This window comes from Drosophila nasuta, chromosome X, assembly GCF_023558535.2.
Source record: "Drosophila nasuta strain 15112-1781.00 chromosome X, ASM2355853v1, whole genome shotgun sequence".
In the NCBI taxonomy this organism is placed as follows: domain Eukaryota; kingdom Metazoa; phylum Arthropoda; class Insecta; order Diptera; family Drosophilidae; genus Drosophila; species Drosophila nasuta.
Window position 1 is genome coordinate 29273958 of NC_083459.1, and position 23193 is coordinate 29297150.

The window sequence follows — 23193 nt, forward strand, 5'->3', positions numbered from 1 at the left end:
TATTTATTAACAATATCCTTGTGCCAAAGGACATCACGATCGTCCTTGAAATGACCGAGATACAGTGGATTTCTGAGTTTTTGGCCATTTTTCTACACTTACCCCTTCAAAAAATTGTCGATGTAATTTTTTGCATTTTAACGGATTTTTTGACAGTTACTTTCATATTTGAATTTAGCGCCAACAAAATTAAAATTTTTATAGCATACTTTGAGGATGACCCCAGGATTCTTTTTCTAAAACAAGCTGTATCTCGGCCAGATCCTGTCGCATATTTAAAGGACACGTATTGCTAGGATCGCAAGGACCTCCTCTATCGATCGACATTAAAAAAATATGGGGTCATCATAGGATGCTACACTTTGAATTTTTCGGTCTGGAGGCCACTGGAAATTGGCCGCATTCAAAAATTCCAGGATAACTTAAGAACTACAAGGACGATTTGAATGTCATTTCGATTAACGGAAACCACGCAAGGATCAGACAGAATATGGCCGAGATTTACGCAATTTTCTCAACACAAAAAACCCCTTTTAACTCTGGTCCTGTAAGGATTTTCGTCCTTTTGTGTATACCAATCGGCTTGTATTTACTAACAATTTCCTTGTGCCAAAGGACACCGCGATCGTTCTTCTAATGACCAAGATACAGCGGATTTATTAATATTTACCCATTTTTCTATACTCACCCCTTTACAAATTTTTTGGTATAATTTTTAGATATTTTAACGGATTTTTTGTTTTGTTTTTAAATTTTAAGAAATAAAATATGCAACAATTTTTATTTTTATCGGCTTTTATTTTAATATTTTAATGAATTGCATTTTTTATTTACTACAATTTTCAAATTAGCGCCAAGGAAACTGCAATGATATTACGATAGATGGCGCCACTTGGTATCGTGGCGCGTTCAAGTCGCTCAGCCTGTGAAGAGCTTAGCATATATTCGCTCTGTTCCAGCTTGCACTCGTTGATCACAAGCAGCTGCTCCTCGTCCGGTCGAGTTGGTGGCATGTCTAGGATGTCACTGACACTGCACACCGACTCTTCTTGCAACTCAGCCACTGGCTGTCCGTTGGCTTGCTCAGACTCCTTTAGCGCACAACGTGCAACACGCACTCTGAGTTTTTTGGTTGGCTGCCAACTCAATCGTCATCAATCACGATTAACTCCGTGTGATGATATAACTGTAAATGATATGAAATAATGAATTTAGCAAGTCTGATGAGATCGATATATCTCGACTGTAAACTAACAACTTACACTGTCATATTTGATTTTGGCTTCGTTAATCATAGTCTCCAATCTTGTCAGCCTGGACTCGGCATAGCACGCAAACATCGCCAACGACATGCTATACATAAAAGAGATTTGATTAGCATTGTAATTATGATCATTTGCATAGTGTAGTAGTACTCGCTGCTCTCCAGGTTTTTCAGTTTAACCACTTATCTTCGGTCATCTTATGCCTAAAGATCGTCATTAATGTCCCGACAAAGGGAGCCCAAGCACGTAGCTGTTGCACCTTTGCCCGATATGGTGAGTCCTCAATTACTTCGATAACCTCATCTTCCGTTTCACTCATAGTTGGGCCTTTTGATTACAGCTTCTGGTGACATGAAATAAAATTCAAATTTTCACGAATCACAAATACTACAGTTAATTTTGTATATACAAATTGTCTATTGTATAAAAAATTCGCGACTCTAAGCTTTAAAATTACGCTTGCTATAGCTCTATCTCTTATAGTCCCTAAGATCCAGTGTTTCATACGGACAGACAGACATATCCAGGGACAATCTGGATCTGGATCTGGGTGTTGACAGTGATTATATATTTTATAGGGTCGGAGATGCCTCCTTATACCTATTACATATGGGTAATTCTCTGACGGATTTGTCGCGTGCGACCATCTTGTCAGTAGTGGTGTCATTTCCGCTTGTTTTGGATGTCTGGCTGCAGAGAACGGAATTTAAGGAGTGGATGATGCCGAAAATATTGACGATCTCTTAAATATACTATAATTCTTAACTTTTGTACATTACTTAATGTATATTATATATTTTATGTTAAGTATTGATATGAGGGTTTATTAATGGAAAACATACAGCACATTACTTTTTAAAAATCATCTTTTTTTCTAATCTTATTTTCTCTGGTATTCCGCTTTTTTTTAGCTTTTTATTTTCGTTGATCCAGCTTTTTTTGCTCAGAAAAAATGACACCACTGGTTGATGTATGTTCGCCTGGTATTTGAGCAGCTGATTCAGAACTTTTTTGAACTTCACGAGCTTAACTGTAGTTGCGATCGAAACCCAAAGATGGCGCCACATGAGTGACTTTCTATATTTCCACTCACTGCTGATTTATGTTCGCCTGGAATTTCAGCTGCTGTCTTTACATTTTAGCCGCCGCCGCCGAATCATTAATTGAAAAATCAGGTAAACAGAACTACAGTAAGTCACTCGCTTACTTAATTAATACATCATATGTTGCTTCTTAAAAGGAATTGACTTGTTGGAAGGATCAGGCGTAACATCTCAACTGAGTGATCTGGCAGTGTTGCCAGCACATTGAAGTGGACGAGTGCTTACAGGGTATTCTCTCGCATTATTGAGCAGTTGGGTGCCGAGTTAAAATTAGCAATCACACGTAATTGCCCCGCAGAGTGGGTGTGTCTCGCCAGCCAGAGTCTCCGAAGCAGGGGAAAGCAGGTTGGCCATCGCATCGTCGTCGTCGTCGTCGTTGTCGTTGGCGTCATTGGCACTGACAAATAACTGAAGAGCCGCTGAGCTGTGAGATGTGAGCTGTGAGCTGCTGTGAGAAATGATCTGTCAGACGACAATTATGCAACCCATTTGCCATTTGCCACTTGCCAATTGCCCAAATGCCATTTGAATTTCCCCATCAGTCGGCCTCCGTCTCATCGCGTCTCATCTTGTCTCCATCTCATTGCCAAATGGCAGGCGATAAATCTGCGGATAGTTAAATGCAATTTATCGATACATTTCGATCGTTTGTCAATCGATCAAGCTGCATTACCATAAACACCCAAGTCGATAAATTGCATTTTAGTTGTGATGGCATCCGCTTAATTAAGCCAGCTGCAAATAACACTTAATCTCACATTCCAAGTGCCAAAAGCTACGCAGTTAGTTGTTTTCGAATCGAATTGGAGCTGCAAGTAAAAAAAAAAGATGCAGAAATAAATATGACAAGATACATTTAAGTGCTTGGGATTATGTTTTACGTGATTTCGCTAACTAATTAAAGGGTGTGTCCCCCCTCTCTCTCTCTCTCTCTCTATCTCCTTTCCTCTTCCCCGCTTTTCTCTGTCTTTCTGTCTGACCCCAGCACGCGCCCAGTTGTCGGCAATGGCGATGGCGACAACAATTCACAATTGACATTCACCGGCGCAATTAATCATCATCACCGACTGATTGACAAACGAATCACAAATAAATCAAAATTCAAAGCGACAACAACAAAAACCACAGCAACAACAACAGCAATAACAAGATATATTGCCAGTGACCACGTAATGTACAATTGCAGTTTCACACACCAAATGGGGTATGCTCGACATGTGTGATACCCTAAGGCAACAAGAAGTCCAAGTCTAAAGGTGAAAAAAGCTAAAATGTAGCTGTAGTATTATCGTTAAATATACCGAAATAATATACCAAAAAATACTAAAGATATGTCACACATACCAAATATGCGAAATTTGTATACCAAAAGTACTAAAAATATGCCACATATTGTATTTTAAATACAAGTAGCCAAAATTGTTAAAATATACCAAATTCATATACTAAAAATATACCACACGTCATTTTTCTTATATTGATATACTGCTCTACATAAATAGTATAAACATATAAAGCAAAGCAGTGTGGTATAATCGTTCAATTATATCAAAATAATATACCAAAAATACTACAAATATACCACATGCTATATTTCGTATATTTACGTAGTACAAGCATATCAAGCAAAGTGGCGTTGTATTGTTGTTAAACTATGGCTAATGAATATACCATAAAATACTAAAGATATACCGCATATATACTAAATTAGTATCATACGTACTAAAAATATACCACAAAATGTATTTCAAATACAATTATATACTTATCGTTAAAGAAACCAAATATGTTTATTCAAATATACCAAATTCATATACCACAAATACTCAAAATATACCACACGCTCCATATTTCGAATATTGACATTTTACACTACATATAAAGTACAAGTATATAAATACTTTGAAAGGGTGTAATTAAGTCAAAACTTCTTTCTGATTTCTATAACACGAAGCAAGAAATTTTTGGGTAACACAAATCAAGAAGTGAATATATATCTTAACCCTGCATTTGCAGGGTATAGTTTCGTAAGCAGTTAACAGCTTCGCTAAGCTATGCAAATGAACAAATTTGCGCCATGTTTCATTTGAGCTGACAGCATTTTACAGGGTAAACCTTTTGCGTCTTATACGATTATCATAGATATTTTGATGTAAAACCCCTCTTCTATTGCAATGCCCTCACAGGGTATCTGTCTACTCCAGTTGACAGCAGAAATCAGCGGCCAGTCAGTGTACCGCAAATAAATCAATCAATGGCAACAAACCCGAAACCGAATCCGAAACTGAAACAGAAACCCTAACGCAAATGCAAACCGAAGTCGGGTTCCAACGAACACGCGTTCTGTCGTAATCGTGTAATCCTGTAGACCAGGACTTGGGAAAGTGGGAATATTGCACGTTGCATATATGGTGGCAAGGTGGCAAAGTGGCAAGTGCGTGCCGCATCCATGTGTGGCAACAGATGACGCACGTTTTTGTTTTGGCCCGCGGGGAAAACCCCGTCCGACATCGATACCGTGTGTTTTTCTCGATAAACTCAACGCAACACAATAACCCACGACACAGCAATGATCTACAAGAGACAGCGAGACAGAGAGAGAGAAAGAGAGCGCGCTGCTTGTCACCATATGGGTTAAGGTGCCGGAAATTCCCAAACCCGACCAAGGAAAACAGGTAGCCGAACGGAGAACGGGGTCAGGTCAGAGATCTGAGGTCAGCACCGGGGGACAGGTCAGTTTGACAGCTTCGATTCGCAATGCAGCGTTCGCAACGCCCGCCAAGAAGCCAATTTAAATAAGCAGCATAAACAAAGGACCAAAAAGGACACGACACACAAACGTCGATGTTGTTTTTATGACGCCGACGCCGCCGCCCGATGAGGACCGATTATGAGGTAGCCGCCGCGTCTCTCTGTCTGCCTGTGTCTATCTCTCTATCGTCTACAGCAGGTTCCTCACATTCTGGGCTTTTCCCACGGCCCAAAAATCGCATTTCTCACCTCGCTGCTGCTGCTGCGCCCCGTTTTATGGGCCACTGCGACACCGCACCGCACCGCACCGCATCTGTTTTTCGCACTATTCACGTCTCACAATTGTTCTTCTTCTCGCTGTTTTTATGATCCGCCGCCGCTTCTATGGTGGGAATTTACGTGTTTCCGCAGTTTCCGCGGATTAAATCAACCTTGATACCTTTACCTGTCTCCGTCTCCGTCTCTGTCCACACAACAACACAACACAACCCACCTAAAACCCAATCCAATCCGAAACGCAATAATCAAACACTTTCGACACCTTTTGCAGCAACCGCAGCGAAACCGAACCACAATTCCCTGACTTTGTTGTTGGCTTATGAGTTCTATGACAAAAAACTCCCTTTTGCCCTGACTCCAGATCGATCAATTGTTTGTCCAGATCTCCGCTAACTCCCGCATAGATCCACAACAAAGTGTAGTCCATGTTCTTTGTGGTTTTGACGGGAGATTACGAACCATTTCAGCATTTTTTTAAATTCCTATTAAGTACAATAGTTAAATTAATACAATTAAAGCTGTATGTTAAAACCGAAGTATAGGAACTATAAGAAATTACTGTATTAAAAATAATAATAATGCTAATACTAATGCTAATGCTAATGCTAATGCTAATGCTAATACTAATGCTTATGCTTATGCTTATGCTTATGCTTATGCTAATGCTAATGCTAATGCTAATGCTAATGCTAATGCTAATGCTAATGCTTATGCTTATGCTAATGCTATTGCTAATGCTAATGCTAATGCTAATGCTAATGCTAATGCTAATGCTAATGCTAATGCTAATGCTAATGCTAATGCTAATGCTAATGCTAATGCTAATGCTAATGCTAATGCTAATGCTAATGCTAATGCTAATGCTAATGCTAATGCTAATGCTAATGCTAATGCTAATGCTAATGCTAATGCTAATGCTAATGCTAATGCTAATGCTAATGCTAATGCTAATGCTAATGCTAATGCTAATGCTAATGCTAATTCTAATTCTAATTCTAATTCTAATTCTAATGCTTATGCTAATGCTAATGCTAATGCTAATGCTAATGCTAATGCTAATGCTAATGCTAATGCTAATGCTAATTCTAATTCTAATGCTAATGCTAATGCTAATGCTAATGCTAATGCTAATGCTAATGCTAATGCTAATGCTAATGCTAATGCTAATGCTAATGCTAATGCTAATGCTAATGCTAATGCTAATGCTAATGCTAATGCTAATGCTAATGCTAATGCTACTGCTAATGCTTACAATTAGCATAGCTAATGCTAATGATGTTACCAAATACCACAAAAATACCAAAATATACCCAAATCCATATTCGGTATATTGATTTAATACATTCAAAATTTACTATAAGGTATTCAAATATAGCAGATTATCAGCTAAAGAACCTAAGAACCGTAGTAGGCGTTTTTCGTCTACCTTAGAGGTACCGGGTATAAAAACAGTCCTTTGCTAATCCTTAATCCTAATCTAAACATATCTATATGTATATTATCTCGCCTTTATTTCAAAAGTGTTCTAATATCCCTTTCTTCTGACTACACTTATATCGCCTATTGATTTGCCCAACATCAGTTTGTCGCCTTTTATTGTCCTTTCTTTTAACTCAAAAGTCCTATCTATATAGCAATAAAAGCAATGGGCTGACATATGCGAATTTGATGATCGATTTTAGTGTTTTTTTTGTTTTTCAACACACATATTTCAAACTTAATGGAAATAGCTGAAGTAATTGCTTTACTTAAGATTATTTGTGTGCCATTTGTGTGCCCCTGACTCCTCGCTGCTCTTCCCTGCACTCTGATATTGTTTGTCTTGTGATCATGTCGCAAATATTTGAATAATTTTCGTACATTATTTTGTTGATTTGCAATTCCCAAATGGCGGCGAAACAACAAAATTCTTCTTTTGAATGCGAGTGTTTTGTTTCGCCAGTTTTCGAATTAAAACTTTCGCATGGCTGCCACTTGAAAGCAGTCCACCTCCACCCCTCTCTTTTACTCCCCTTCCCTTTCCACCACCCGCTGCTAATGTTGGCTCCTTTTTGACCAGCTGCTGGCTTTTAAGCTGCTGGCGCCGGCGCCGTCGGCGTCGTCAATCTTGATGGCACTTTGAGCGACATTTCGCTTGTTCAATGTCCGATTTTTCTATGTGTGTTTGTCGTTTATGTCGATATATAGTACTTGTGTCTATTATATTGGGATGTAGCTACACACAAAACAAAAACAAAAACAAAAAAGAGAAACACACACAAAAAACGGCAAATGATCGGCGCCAGACGGGCATTAAAAAAAAATGCGCCAAGCAAGGAAGCAACAAGCGGTGGGCGGTAAGAGGGGGGGGGGGTGGGGAGGGGAGCCGTGGGAAGCGGGCGAGTGGCGCATTCCCATTTGTTTATTGTTCAAAATGAATTTGTTTTAATGCTTTTCCTTTCAGTAACAACACAATTTTTGGCAGCTTTATTATATGCTCTCGGACCGGATCGAATTGGATCAAATGGGATGTGGGGATCGGACCATAATGCCATGCATGATACCATAACATGCCATAATAATAATCAGCAGCAGGCAGAAGAGGAAGAGATATCCAATTAATGCGATGCGATTTACTTTTTATCTGATGCTGATGATCTTTATAACTTTTATATCGCATCTTTATCCATTTTTGCATTTATTTTGCTCTCCTTTACGACTGCGCATTAATAAATGATCTATGCCTTTCCCTCTCTGTCTGCTGTCTTGCTGTCTCTATCGAGTCTATCTGTTGGCCAAGTCAATGCCATTAATGTGGTCATAAAGCAAACATTTTTTTTGTATTTCTTTTGCTGCTGTTTGATTTTGTTGTCTGTCTGGCTGCTGCTTTTGTTCTATTCGGTTCTTTTCTGGCAGCATTCGGTCGGTTAGTTCATTTAACGCCCACTCCCACGCCCATTGGCGAATGCCACGCCCAATATGCCAATTGCCAATGTCGTTTCCCCAGCCAAAACCAAACTGCCCCAGCCGTAGTCATGATTCATTAAAGAGTCTAAAGAGCTAACTAATAGTCGAAAATTTCATTAAATTTGCGTGTTTCCAATTTTTTTTTCGTTAATTTTTTTTTAGCGGTATACCCTGTAATTATACATCGGGTCTCTAGTGGGTAGTTCAAAACTTACAACTGTTATCAAATGTATTTTATAGCAATACTATGCATAATAATAATGTTGAATTCCAACACACAAACTTTAAAATTTTTTTCAGAATGGCAAGAAGAGGAAATAAGTTCTTAAAGTTCTTTCGCAATCTGCATATCATTGCACTCTAGGGTTTAAGTAAATTGATATGATGAATAATAAACGCTTACCTCTGAAAACCTTATTTCAGTCAACTTTCATTTTTGCACTTTGAACTCAGGATGGAAAGCATCGAAGGTCACATCAAACTGTAAAAGATAAGAATAATTAATATCCACAACAAAATGTAGAAAATATAATAAACAGAAGTTATATAGATAACTTTACAATAGCTTATGTAAAATGGTGTTTTAACTAAAAGCAAATCTTAATTCTATGAACACGAAATCGCTTCTCGAAACTTTACATTTAAACTAGTAAGATACTCCACTTTAAGATACTCGCTATCCTATATTATATAACAAATTTGTCAGCCAAAGCAACTGAGCCTGTAGAAAGTATGCGATTTTTTCCTATACAAAAGTATTTCATTAATAATTTTTTGAAACAAAATGTCGATTGCTATCGGAAAAAATGACATTCCTATCTCTTATAGTCTCTGAGATCTAGGTGTTCATGCGGACGGACAGACAGACAGATATGGTAATATCGTCTCGACTGTTGAAGCTGATCAAGAATTTATATACTTTATGGGGTCGGAGATGCCTCCTACTGCCTATTACACATATTTTCTAGAAGCAGGTACTCTAGGGTATATCATAGTCTCGTTAATTAGTTAATGTAAAATGATTTTAATAGAAGGCTAATCTTAAACTCTATTTTTAAAGCATTCTAGGGTATTTTGTAGTCGTGCACACTCGATCGCTGCATAGTTAGTTGGCTTTTTTTTATTGTTGTAGATTTCTGTTGCGTTTTTTCTTCTCATTTTTTGCGTCCATTTCCATTTTATTCGTGCTTTCTGTTCAAAGCGCTCGACATTACGCGCAACAACAACACTATGGAAAATGGGGAAAACAAATTTATTGTGCCCGTGAGCGTGTGTGTGTGTTTGGTTGCCTTTTGATTTCGCTAATCGTCAACAAAAACCAACCCAGAGATGATCTAATTATTGACGCACGAATCCGCAATGGCCAAACAACAACAACAACAACAACAAAAGCACAAAAAGAAAATTTCTCAAATATTGTATCTAAGCAATTTTTGTTTTCTTTCTTTCTTTTCTTTTTTTTTTGGGGGTCTATTTGAAAAGCCAGTCAGACAAACAAAAGACGAGACCAGCCGCAAAAGGAGGAGGAGGAGGAGGAGGAAGAGGATGGGGAAAGGGGAAATCGAGAAGCAACAGCGATAGGAGGCGGGGTCGGGGGCGTGGGGCGAGCGCATTAAACATGGCAAATGAAATGAACGAAATCAAAAATCATTATCCAAGTCATTAGCTCTTTGGCGGCTGTTGTTGTCGCCTCGATATTGTTGTTGTTGTTGTTGATGAGTATAATAAATCTGCTAATGTATGCGCCAAAAATAAATTGGCCCGCTCGAAATCGTTTCAAGCGTTCCAAAAACGCTGCCAAAGGGTGCGCGCGTTTTTTCGGAGCGTTTAAAAACGCGCCATTATTGGACACAGTTTGATAATGTTTAATAACGCCCCGGAAAAGTCGACACAGCTTGCAATGTGAGCAAAACAATAACAAACAATAACACGCGTTTTTTTCGACGCGTTTAAAAACGCCTCTGAAAACGCGCCCTTACTCAATTGTTTGTAATGTGAACGAAAATCAACGCCTTTTGAAAAACGCGTGCGTCTTTAAACGCTTCAGCAGCTGCTGCCCAGCACACACACACACACACACTCACAAACACACACACACACAAACACACACATACACACACACTCGCTGTGCTCTGGTCTAGTGTAGTTCATATTTGTAGTTTATGGCGAGTGCTTTAAAATTGGTTCATGGCCAAAAGCAGCTTTTGGCCTCGACAGATAATTTTCTTGTTGCTGTTTTTTGTTGTTGTTCGTTCGTTTGTTCTTCTTCTAGTCAGTTGTTGTTAGTTCATTGCTGGAGGTTTTTGCTCTGCAAAGATTTAATTGAAAAATAAACAAATTAACTAACTAAACAAGTTGACTAAACTTTACTCACACCCCACTGATAACACACATTGGTCAGCTCTCTGCCTCTGCCTCTGCTTCTCTATCTCTCTCTTTCTCGCTCTCTCGCTCTCTCCTTCTATTTTTCTCTTTTTGTTACTCCCAGAAATTTTCTTTTTGATCGCATTAATTTTTAGAAGATTTTCCAGACGCCAAAAAAAAACAATCTGTTTGATTTGGAAATCCCCCAACACAATAATAAATAACAGCTAAGAAAGCTACAGTCGAGTGTGATTGACTGTGAGATACCCGCTACTTATGTTTTAAAAATATACCACAAAAATACTATAATATACCGCATATAGATACAGCACTACACTCACTATTTTTATAAATAAATATTTATATTTCAAATACTCCCTCATAGATACTAGTTAATTTCGAAACACAAAAGTTTGGTGTATAAAATGAAAAATTTGTAAATATTTGCTTGGCTTGAAGAGTAGAAGAATAATATTATACAAACAGACGATGCAATAAAATTTATTACTCACATATTGATACCGAAGTAATTTATAATTCAAAAGACATTTTGTGAACAAAGACAAATAACTTTCGCACTGGATTTAAGCTGAAATTTGAAGCAAAGCTAATAGTAAAAGTGTCGAAGTTTTCAACAAATTTCCAAAATTATTAAACAAATATAAGCACCTACTATATCAAGTTTTCAACAAATTGACAACTATATTCGATTTTCAATAAATTAAAACTCATATTCATCATATTGAAATTCATAAAATTGGAAAAAAAAATTCAAAATATATAAAAAAAATAAATGTCAATACAAATATTTATATAAATAAGAGAATATCTCAGTAGGGTGTTTGAAGGGGATTGAACAATATGTTTGGAAAAAGTTTAAGGAGACTAAACTGAAGGAGTCGATAGACAGACAGACAGACAGGGTTGAAGGCAATATTGTGAGTTTACGTGATCCAGATTAAGTTGTTGGCATTATCGACTGTAATGACTATGTGATTATGATCATTATTATCAAGAGCAGACAAGACGCAAAAAAAACGATGGCGACGGCAGCAATTTCGCGCCTAAAATAAAAAAGCCAAAAAGCAGGCCAAAAGGAAGGCTGTTGTATTTTCGTATACATATGATTATAAATATTATTTCAGTGTTGCATTTTGATACCCGTTACCTATAGAGTAGAAGGGTATTATACCTTTGTGCGTGCGGAAAATGTATGTAACAGGCTGAAGGAGGCACCGCAAAAAAAAATAAAATAAATATTTTACTTCTATGGTATATTTTGAATGACCACCTTCGGTATTTTAATATTTTTGTGGTATATTTATTTGGTATGTTTCGTGATTCATCGATATACCAAATATGGCTTTCGGTATATTTTTGTATTTTGTTGTATATCAATTTGGTATATTTTGAATTTAGTACTTCAACAAAATACAAAAATATACCGAAAGCCATATTTGGTATATCGATGAATCACGAAACATACCAAATAAATATACCAAATATAGCCTTCAGTATATTATTAGTATTATTTGGGTATATTTAGTTGGTATATTTCATGAGGTATTTCATCGGTATACCAAAACATTTGGTATGTTTTTGTATTTATGCGGTATATAAATTTGGTATATTTCGTAAGTAGTATTATATAAATTCACCAAATACACATTCGTTATATTTTAGTATTTTTGTGGTACATTTATTTGGTATGTTTCGTGTGCAGTGATTCATCGATATACCAAATATGACACTTGGTATATTTTAGTATTTTTGTGGTATATTAATTTGGTATATTTCGAATGTAGTACTTTATCGATGTGTTAAATATGGTGTTCTGTATATTTTAGTATTTTTGTAGTATTCCACGCGAGGTACTTCATCGATATACCAACTGTGTCATTTGGTATATTTAAGTATTTTTCTGGTTTATTAATTTTGTATATTTCTAATGTAGTATTATATAAATTCACCAAATACAACATTCGGTATATTTTAGTATTTTTGTGGTATATTGCTTTGATGTATTTTATTGAAAATAAGTAGCGAGTATCTCACAGTCAATCACACTTGACTGTAGCTTGTTTTTTTTTTTTAAGCTGACAACTGGCAGCAGAAGAAGAGCGACAGCAGTCCAATGATAAGATCTCCCTCGCCCTCCCCCTCCCCCTCCCTCTCCATCTCTCCAATGCAATGGGATTGCTGGGGATGATGATTCCGCTCGCTTCGGCTTCAGCTTCGACTTCGACTTTGACTTCGGCGTGCGTATCAAAATATAACCATAATAAAAATGCTCGTAATGATGCATCATAAATCGCGCCAAATGCCGCCGGCTCGCGCTTTTTTCTGTTTTTTGCATGATGCGACGAATAAGAGGAGGCGAATTAAAGCGGTAGAGAGAGAGGGGGGAGGGGAGCGGATTGAGTGAGGTGTGTGTGTGTGTGTGTGTGGGATAGAAGACCTACCTGTGCTGCCATTTTTCATCGTTGTTGTTGCCGCGCTGTCAATTCAGTGTAAATTTCAACTATTAAATGCCAATTTATGGCGCGTAGCTTACAATTTTTTATTATCGTTTTTATAACACCTTCGCCGAAGTGAGAGAGAGAGAAAGAGAGAGGTGAGGGCGGGGCTTGACACTGGCTGGCAATGGGCGTACACCGTTTAACCAAACTGAGGCCCTTCAGCAGCATTCCGCCCGCTGTCTCAGCCTCAAGTCTCAAGTCTCAAGTCTCGATCCTCGATCTTCGATCCTCAGCTTCCTTCCTCTTCCTCATCCCACAATTTGAGTTTTGTTTCTCGCTTTGCTGTGGCGTGAGAAGAGATTGAAAGAAGGAATTTACAGATAAATCACACTAAATCATTTCAATGCTGCCCCCGGTACCTGGCGCATGCGGCAATGCAACTTGCAACCTGGCAACCTGGCAACTTTGCAACGTTGGCAACGTTCGCAGTTTGCAGCGTGGCAACAACGAGCGGCAATGAGCGCTGCGAATTTTGAACGCCGGCGCGTACTAATCACTCGCATTGTTACACGATCACGGCGCAACCAAGTGCAACAGAGACAGCAACAACAAGCAAGGGGAGAGCGAGAGGGAGAGTCAAGCCAAGTTGAAAGTCTTGCCTTGAACAGCAGACAAACTGGAGTCCAACTCTGACGCTCAATTTGCAATTTTCTGTTGCAAACTATTCGCATACCCTGTACACAGCTACGTATGGGAGGAGTATGCACGACTAGCAAGGAAATCAAATGTGGCGAACTATTCAAAACCATTGCGTAAAACAGAAATGCAAATGAAATATTGTACAGTTAAGCCATAAAAGTTTGCAAAGCAAAAGTTTGTAAAAAAACCATATTTTAATAATATACCAAATTAATATACGGTTAAATACTTAAATAATATTCTAAAATATACCACACATGCAAGAATAAACCAAATAATAAATCAAACTACTGACATATTTTAATATTATACCAAATTAATATACGGTTAAATACTTAAATCATATTCTAAAATATACCACACATGCAAGAATAAACCAAATAATAAACCAAACTACTGAAACATACTGACTGACGATATGATCAAATAATTTTAATAAAAAAATAAAAAAGCCATCAGTTTGAATAAAACCATGTTGTAAAAATATATCAAATTAATATACCAAAAACACTAAAATATAAAGACTATGTTTGGTATATCGATATCGTCCTACATTTAAAATATGTCATAGAGAGTCAAAATAATATAATAAAAAACACTAAAATACCAAATGCTATATTTGGTATGTCAGTACGCATTCAAAATAGATACCAGATTTTTAGCCAAAACAACAACAGTCAAGTGTAATCGCTTCTAAGATATAAAGCTAAACAGTGCAGTATTACTCTTACAATATACCATATGAATATATCCCGATAATACTGAAAATATACCAAAGGCTATGCTTAGTATAGAGTATACTCAAAATATATAATATAATGTCACATATGTCAGATTTTAAGAATGCAGTATTTTGCTATTATAAGCAAAAGTACTGAAAATATACCATTGGCTATATTTGGTATATGAACATAATACAACATTTAAAATACACCATACACTGTCAGCCAAATTTGGTATATCAATGAAGTACTACACTAAAAATATACCAGATTGACTCGTTTCCTATTCTTGTGCTTTAGATTTCAATCGTTTTTCACTTTATGTTGAAATTTTGTATTAAATAAAATCAACTCAGACTTTCATGCTGTGCAGAAACTTAAAATACTTCATAATAATTATTGAAATCTTCATGTTGAATTTCAAATCGTTCTAAGTTTAAAATGATCGCAAATTATGATTCGATTTTGCAATCAGATTATTTCTATAAAATGCCAAGCCGTAAATAATTATTGAAATCATCATGTGAATTTGAAATCTTTATGAGTTTGCAAAGTATGATTCGCTTTTATAATCAAATTATTTGTATAAAATGATATTCAAATTCATAACATTTAACCATGCTTCAATTTGAGATCATTGTTAATCTAAAATCGTCTTAAATCTGAGACTTGTGCACTTTTTTCTTAACTTCTTAAAGGTTTATCAATTGCAACTCGGTTCCCACAAGCTCTTCCCCCCACACATCTTTCTCTCTCCCTTTTTTTTCTCTCTCTCTTTCTCTGTCGGTGTCGCTGTCACTGTCTCAATTCCCATTGGCAGCAATTGGTCATGTGCCCTGTGGAAAAGCACGCACTAAATTGTCAATTATGGGAAACAAATGAAAAGGGAACAAACAAAGACAACTCGAATCTGAGTTGCCGAGTTTCAAATTGCGCTAATAGAGTACTTAAGCTTTTCAGCAAGAGCAAGAGGAATGAGGAGAGGAAGCTGAAGCTGAAGTAGAAGCAGTAGGAGTTCTCCCAGCTCGGGGAAAACATTTCGACAAGCTCAGAGGGAAAAGTTCAGTACTCCTCCTCTTCTGGATGATGATGACCAACGCCCTGGCTCTGGCTCTGGCTCTGCTCACCAGCTCAGCAGCTGTCAGCAGTGACATGCACAATGTCCAATGTCCAATGTCCAGAGTCCAGTGTTCAGAACAGAACTCTCGACTCGAGTCGACTCGACAGACAACGCGGTGGCAGGCTGAATGACTGCCTTCCTCTTCAGTGTGCAGTGTGACTGCCTGGGCTGAGGCTGAGGAGTATTAAAATTCCAACAATTAGGGAACATTTCACATGCCTTTCTAATAGCCAAGAACGCAGCCAACGGCCACTGCAACACAGCAGAGATCGAAGAGGGGGAGTCACAGAAAAAATGAGGAAAGACGATGCAACAAGCTGATTGTTGAGCTTCGACTGAAGTTGAAGCTGAAGCTGAAGCTGAGGCAGCAGCTCGTCAAGCGGCTTTGTTCCTGTTGCTATACCCTGTAAATAGCAAGCGAGCATTGTGTATGTACAACTAACTAAAAGTTTGTTAGCTTAGCAAATGCTAACTTTGATTAATTGATTTTCTTAATAATAGTTTGAGATTTTCTTAAAAAAAAGTTCTCAATCGAGGCAGAAAAGTTTTTAAGCTTACTTTGATATACCAAATATATATTTTCAATATATTTGATTAATTTTATGGTTTATTATTGTAAATTTAGAACTATATGGATATACCAAATATAAACTTTTATTAACAATATTTTCCCAAAATTAATTATGAATTTCAATTCATTTGTAGCGTAACTGTTAGTTCATCAATTTCAGTCAGTTTTTTCAGGCGCAAAACTATGCAATTTCATAGCAAAGTTCTCACATACAATAGACTGGCGAACAACAGAGCAAGGAGTCTCAGTCTCCGTCTCCGTCTCCGTATCAGTCTCAGCTCCAACTTCGTCTTCGACTTTGACTTCGACTCAATTCCAAAGCCCAATCCCCAACTTCAACTCCATCTACAGCCCCAGAGAGCAACAACATGTTGGCATGTCAATAATCTTGTAGTACTATAGCATCAAGCCCAGCCTCAGCTTTAGCTTTAGTTGCCTGCCGTCTTCAGTTTTCTGTCCTCGATCTACTGTCTTCAGTCTTCAGTCTTCTATCTTCAGTCTTCTCACTCGCGGTGGGAGTTGCTGCCTGGGCAGGAAAGGAAAAGTGCGCAACAACAACAACAACAGCAAAACATGAATAGCATGCGCAATTCAAGTGAAGAAATGACTAGAAAATACCCTGTAAAGCCTGAAGAATACTTTCATACATTGTCTCTTAGAAGTGCATTAAATAAAGACTAGAATAAATCTTAATAATTGTACATTACATAGTGAAGTAGTAAAGTAGTAGTAATTATGAAAATTTATTATACATTTAATATAATATATGAATATAATATATATATAAATAAAAAAAATAAAAATAATAATTTCAAAAATCGCAGATTTTGTAATTTTGAATGTCTTTGTTTTGCACTACGAATAATTTGAATTGAATTTTATGTAATTTTGTAAAATAGTAATATAAGTTTACTATTAAGTGAATCTAAATACCATATCTTAGACTTTACTTGACACTTTATGTAATTGTATACTAACTTACATATACTATTATTCAATTAAATCTAAATTATTAAATTTGAATTTAATTTCCTAGGAATTTTGACTTAACTTGACAATTGAAATATATCATTTATTATTTAAAATGTGTCTTTCATTTAAGTTAAAGCCGAAAACTTGAATTATTTACGCTCTAATATTAATTGAATCTAAATTGTATATAATTTGTTCAGTATTTAGACTTTACTATTAGACTTTAATTTAGACTTGAATCTCAATTATATTTGATTTGTTCATTATTTTGACATTAAATTACATTTCAAATATAAAAAATATGTATTTATTTATTTGAAATGTGATTTTCATTTAGGCTAAAGCAGACAACTTCAATTTCAATTATCTACACTCAAACTATTTCTATTATTTTGTGTCTAGGTTGTCAATGAGGGACATTAAACATAAGTTTTTTTTCTGAAATTTTCCAAAATACTAAAATGAAATAATGCTATTAAAATGCTTAGCACTTAAAGCTTTTTAAATGCGCTACGAACAATCAAACATACCCTTTTTTAGCTCATCCTTTTGTTGGCTACAGGGTATGCGAAAACAAGTTGGCATTGTCGATGTTGCAGTTGCTGCTGCTGCTGCTGCTGCGTGTCAGCGATCGCAGTGCGAATGAGCCTGAGAAATTGTGAACACACACACACACACGCCCACATACACACACATTTTCAACAGTGTTGTAGGTGTGAGGCAATCAAACATAGACGTTTTTGATTTGAATGAGCTGAAATAGCTGCGAACCAACTTCGACCCTCAGCCTTACTACAAAAACAACAATATAGTATATACTTCTACTACAAAATAGTATATACTTCTACTACCAAATAGTATATACAGTATATACTTCTACTATATTTGTTTGTAGTAAGATATGCCTTCGACCTGTACGTGACTTTTGATTTCCGTTTCAGCTGCTGCTTCCACTTTCTCTACCACAAAATTTTCCAACTAAAAATGCGAAAACAACAACAGCCACCAAAAAAAAGGAACAAATTGAAAATACAATTGAGAAGCGGAAAATCGAAAATACCAAAAATACCAAAATCAATTATTTTCGCACACACCCGACGACCCGAAACACAATCATCATGCTGCTGCAGTCTCATCATCATCATCATCATCATCATCATCATCATCATCGTGATCTCTGATCTTCACCTCTCTTGTCACGCACAGCGACAGACAGACAGAGAGAGAAAGAGAGAGAGAGATCGCGTGGGTGCGAGAAGGAAAGAGAGGGAAGTCAAGATAAACGTGCCAAATAGAACGAGCACGCACATTGACAACAAAATGAGTCTGACTGAAATTGCAATAGAGTCAAGATATTCGAGTTGCGTCTCCCTCAACTCGATCACGCGGTCACCCCGCCTTTTGTCGCCTTCTTTTTTGTATTTTTTGCGAACGTGAGACGTGGCCAAGAGACTGGCCAACAACAACAGCAACAGCAATAGCAAACAAGTCAACATTGTTGGCCCTCACACGTGCGATTCCATTGACAACCAAATCAAACATCACAACAGACAGCAATAGCAATAGCAATAGCAATAGCAAAAGCAACAACCATTTTGATAGAGTCACATCCATTGGCAGACAATCACATCCGATACACGACGGTGATTATTTATCGGCTAATGTATGCATCTATGTTATCGCATCTAATTGCGATTGTACGCACAATGTGACCACAAGATTGGCCGAGTTTGAAAACATGCCAATGTTGAATGCGTTAAGCACAATGCATTCCATTCTAATGATGATGCACAAAATAATGCTAATGACAATGCTAAACATTAAGCTTAGGACCACCTCAATGATAATGGTAATGCTAATCACATTGCTGAGCAACAACACTAATGAAAATATCTTTTATGATAATGATAATGCTGATAATAATACTAATAACAATGCTGAACATCTGACTAATGACACGATCAATGATTACTTCAATGAAAATGATAATGCCAGCAATAATGTCACACATTAAACCAATGAAAAGTTCAATAATAATGCTAGTGAGCTTAACTGAAGCAAAAACTATAAAGCTGATATTGCTAGACTTCATATTGAATTTTACTATAATCCGATGGTAATGCTAATGCTAATGCTAATGCTAATGCTAATGCTAGTGCTAATGCTAATGCTAATGCTAATGCTAATGCTAATGCTAATGCTAATGCTAATTCTAATGCTAATGCTAATGCTAATGCTAATGCTAATGCTAATGCTAATGCTAATGCTAATGCTAATGCTAATGCTAATGCTAATGCTAATGCTAATGCTAATGCTTATGCTAGTGCTAATGCTAATGCTAATGCTAATGCTAATGCTAGTGCTAATGCTAATGCTAATGCTAATGCTAATGCTAATTCTAATGCTAATGCTAATGCTAATGCTAATGCTAATGCTAATACTAATACTAATGCTAATGCTAATACTAGTGCTAATGCTAATGCTAATGCTAATACTAATGCTAATGCTAATGCTAATGCTTATGATAATGCTAATGCTAATGCTAATGCTCATTCTAATGGTAATGGTAATGATAATGGTAATGGTAATGATAATGCTAATGATAATTCTAATGCTAATGCTAATGCTGTTAATATTCCACTATAAGTTGACAATCAAATTTTCTTTTTTAATTTTCTAATGATTACACAAATATTGAATTTAATGCAAATGCTTGCCAATGCATTAAATAATAGCACAAACAATGCTGATATCAACAAATATGGCAATATAAATTGCAAACCTAAGATTACAACACAAATAAGTGCTAATGGTTAAACCAACTCATAAAACGATGATGAACGAGAATTATAATTATAATCGCAACGACAGAATCTCGTCACCAACTAATTATAACAATTATATTTCTAATTGTTCTCGAAAATCGAGAATAAAAACACTTTTGACACAGTGGAAAAATTACAAAAGTGTTCGGCTTCTTTGCTTCTCAAAAAGATTTGTACAAACATTGCGCATACGTCGTGTGATGGCAAATATTGCGATATTGCGCATACGCCGCATAGTACGGTGATGTGTGAAATGAAAAGGTATCGATATGAAATTGACTAAGAAATATATATAATATTTGTATTTCTATTGTCGTTTCTGCTGGTACTGCTGCCTCTGCCACGCCCCCTCGCAGCAGACTCGTAAATAAATAAATAATTACCCAACAATTTTTGAGTGCTGTCTGCAAATTGCGATTGTGATCAATAAAAAAAGTTCCGAGGCGCAATGGGCAATGCCTTCTTGCCACTTGGCAGCAACATCGACATCTCTGTGTGTGTGTGTGTGTGTGTCGCAACGCAATGTGACACACACACTAGAAGAAATACTCTTACGTGCAAGTGTACGTAAACTATTGTCTTAATTATGTTGCTGCCGCTGTTCAAGGCATGACTATCTAATGCTAGACAGCCGCAGCCGCTTCGCTTACTCATCGCCTCATCAACACACAGAGATGTAGAGCTCTCCCCCTCTCCCTCTCCCTTTTCCCCAAATAAAAATCGTTACGCTCTCGTTGCTGACCATCGGCATCATCATCATCATCATCATCATGATCATCATGATCATGATCATCATCAGCACATCGCGATCGGCATCGGCATCGGCATCAACGTCACCGGCGGCCGCCACTTGTTTATGTCTATTTGAGACTCTTGCAAGATCACGCGCCGTCGCGATCGCTGATAAAATTGTCTTCATATTGTTGTTGCTGTTGTTGTTGTTGTTTCTGTGTGTTGTCTGTGACGAGATGAGATCGACTACGAGTTGGGTGCTTGCTCTTAATCTTGCGACTGTTCTAATTTAACGACACACCAACAATAAAAATCATTCGCAAATCGCAAAAAGAAACTAAAACATCCTTTACACAAAAATATGTTGCATGCAATTGATTAATCATCCGCATACCTCATCATTATACTCTCACACTCTCTCTCTCTCTCACTCTCTTATGTAAATATAGTTGCCTTAGAAAGTATTTTTAATGCCAAACTATTTATATAACTGCATATACTAACTCTGTTCTTCAATGATATTAATGAAGTACAATAATAATAGGAAATTTTACTGGGCCCAATCTTCCTACAAGCTATTCATAAACTGGAGGTCATTAGACTACCAAAGAAATCAGCTAAATTTAGCATTGATGTGTTCTGATTGATTGTAGAGATCGTTTTTTAATGATCCCAAATACTCATTGACTAACGGCTGAAATGCTTCAATCATAAAACGTTGCGCCAAGGCGAATGTTTTTGTTTTTATGCTGATAAGTTTCGAGAATGAAATTTCATAGTAAGAAGTAAAATTTAGTATATTCCACATTGCGAATTTTATACCATTCAATGGATCTATCAACACTGATGAGTTTTAAGAGAAAGCAATTTCATAGGCTGTCAATTAAATAAATATTGCACACTAAGAGATAAGATTTAGTATACACCACATTTCGAACGTAATACCATTCACAATAAATGGATCAACAGGTCTATGGATCTATCTGCGCTGATAAGTTTCGATAAAGAACATTTCATATAACGAATAATGCACAGTATGAAGTAAGAATATTCCACACAATAAATGAGATTTATGATAATTATAAACCTATGCAAAAATAATTCAGTTTCTATCAAACTATTTCAAAATATGTCATATATAAAACTGACAACTCTTGAGTTCAACGTAAATAAAAGAAATAATCAAATAATACAAAATTTCTTGTATTCACGCGATGGTGTAAACCGAAATGAATAAATAAAAGAGAAGTATTAATATGACAGAAATGAATAAAATAAAATAATAAATAATAACCTATATAAATAATACTCTTCTTTAAACCGGATGTAAGCACAAATCTACTATTTCAAATTGAATTCTCTATCTCTATAGACATTAATAAATAAAAAAAATAGGAAAGCTGCAGTCGAGTGTGCTAAAGAGTAAAGCAGTGCAGTATTATTCTTTAAATATATCAAATTAATATACATCAAAAATACTACAAATATACCAAAGTGTGTTATTGAGTGTCAAAATAATATACTGCAATATACTGAAGACTATATTTGGTATGTAGATATAGTTCTTTCCACATTCACATTATACCATAGAGTGTAAAATATACTAAAAATTACTATACATCAAAAATACTACAAATATACCAAAAACCATATTTGTTATATTGATATTGTACAACATTCCGAGTGTCAAAATAATAAACTGAAATATACTGAAGACTATATTTGGTATGTCGATATAGTTCTATATTCAAAATATACCATAGTGTGTAAAATATACTAGATTGACAGCCAAAGCAACTAAGAACTGTAGTAAGTAGATGTTTATCCGATACAAAAGTATTTCTTAAATGTCTTCTACCATTTTTATCAGATCGCAATCAAATTTTCAGAAATCATACCTTTTATTGTATATACCATTTATTTGTTGAAGTTTCTCATTGCTCATTAACCCTTTGATGTTCATATTTAATATATTTAATCATTAATAGGAGCCCCAAGTATCTATGATTAGGAAATGGGAATGTTACTAATTGTATCTCGGTATCCCACTCACACTTCCATTTCCATTTCCACTTTCACTCGCATTTCCTTTTCCATTTCCATTGCCATTTCGATTGCCTCTCTTTCCGTCGTCTCGGTAATTATGTCCATTCGCGTTCATTGTTTGGATTGCAATAAGTTATTGAGTTAGTTATTTTTGTTTTTTTTTTTTGGCATCATGTGCTTAGCGCTCTGATTTATTTCTATCTCGGGATCTCTTCTAAACACTCACAGTGTTGGCAAAGGGAAGGAAAGGGAAGCGGGGTTATATTTTTGCAGTTAGCGTCAAATGCACGTGCCGCAATATTTATGATCGCGTGTTCTTTGTTTGTTTGTTTACTTCGC

General features: G+C 36.3%; 2 long non-coding RNA genes across 2 annotated transcripts in view; both read right to left on the bottom strand.

Moving 5' to 3' along the window:
* Nucleotides 1–795: 795 nt before the first annotated feature.
* On the bottom strand, nucleotides 796–2810 carry LOC132795334 (uncharacterized). Its single transcript, XR_009633433.1, has 4 exons — nucleotides 2594–2810; nucleotides 1416–1608; nucleotides 1263–1353; nucleotides 796–1186 (listed from the first exon to the last, which is right to left on the bottom strand). It is a non-coding gene; the product is annotated as an uncharacterized LOC132795334 (long non-coding RNA).
* A 71-nt stretch (nucleotides 2811–2881) lies between these two features.
* LOC132795333 (uncharacterized) overlaps nucleotides 2882–23193 on the bottom strand; it is a 96674-nt gene continuing 76362 nt past the window's right edge. The window contains exons 5-7 of the long non-coding RNA XR_009633432.1: nucleotides 8748–8825; nucleotides 3042–3177; nucleotides 2882–2974 (exon numbers count right to left, since the gene is read on the bottom strand). This is a non-coding gene — a long non-coding RNA (uncharacterized LOC132795333). The remainder of the gene's footprint in view (nucleotides 2975–3041; nucleotides 3178–8747; nucleotides 8826–23193) is intronic.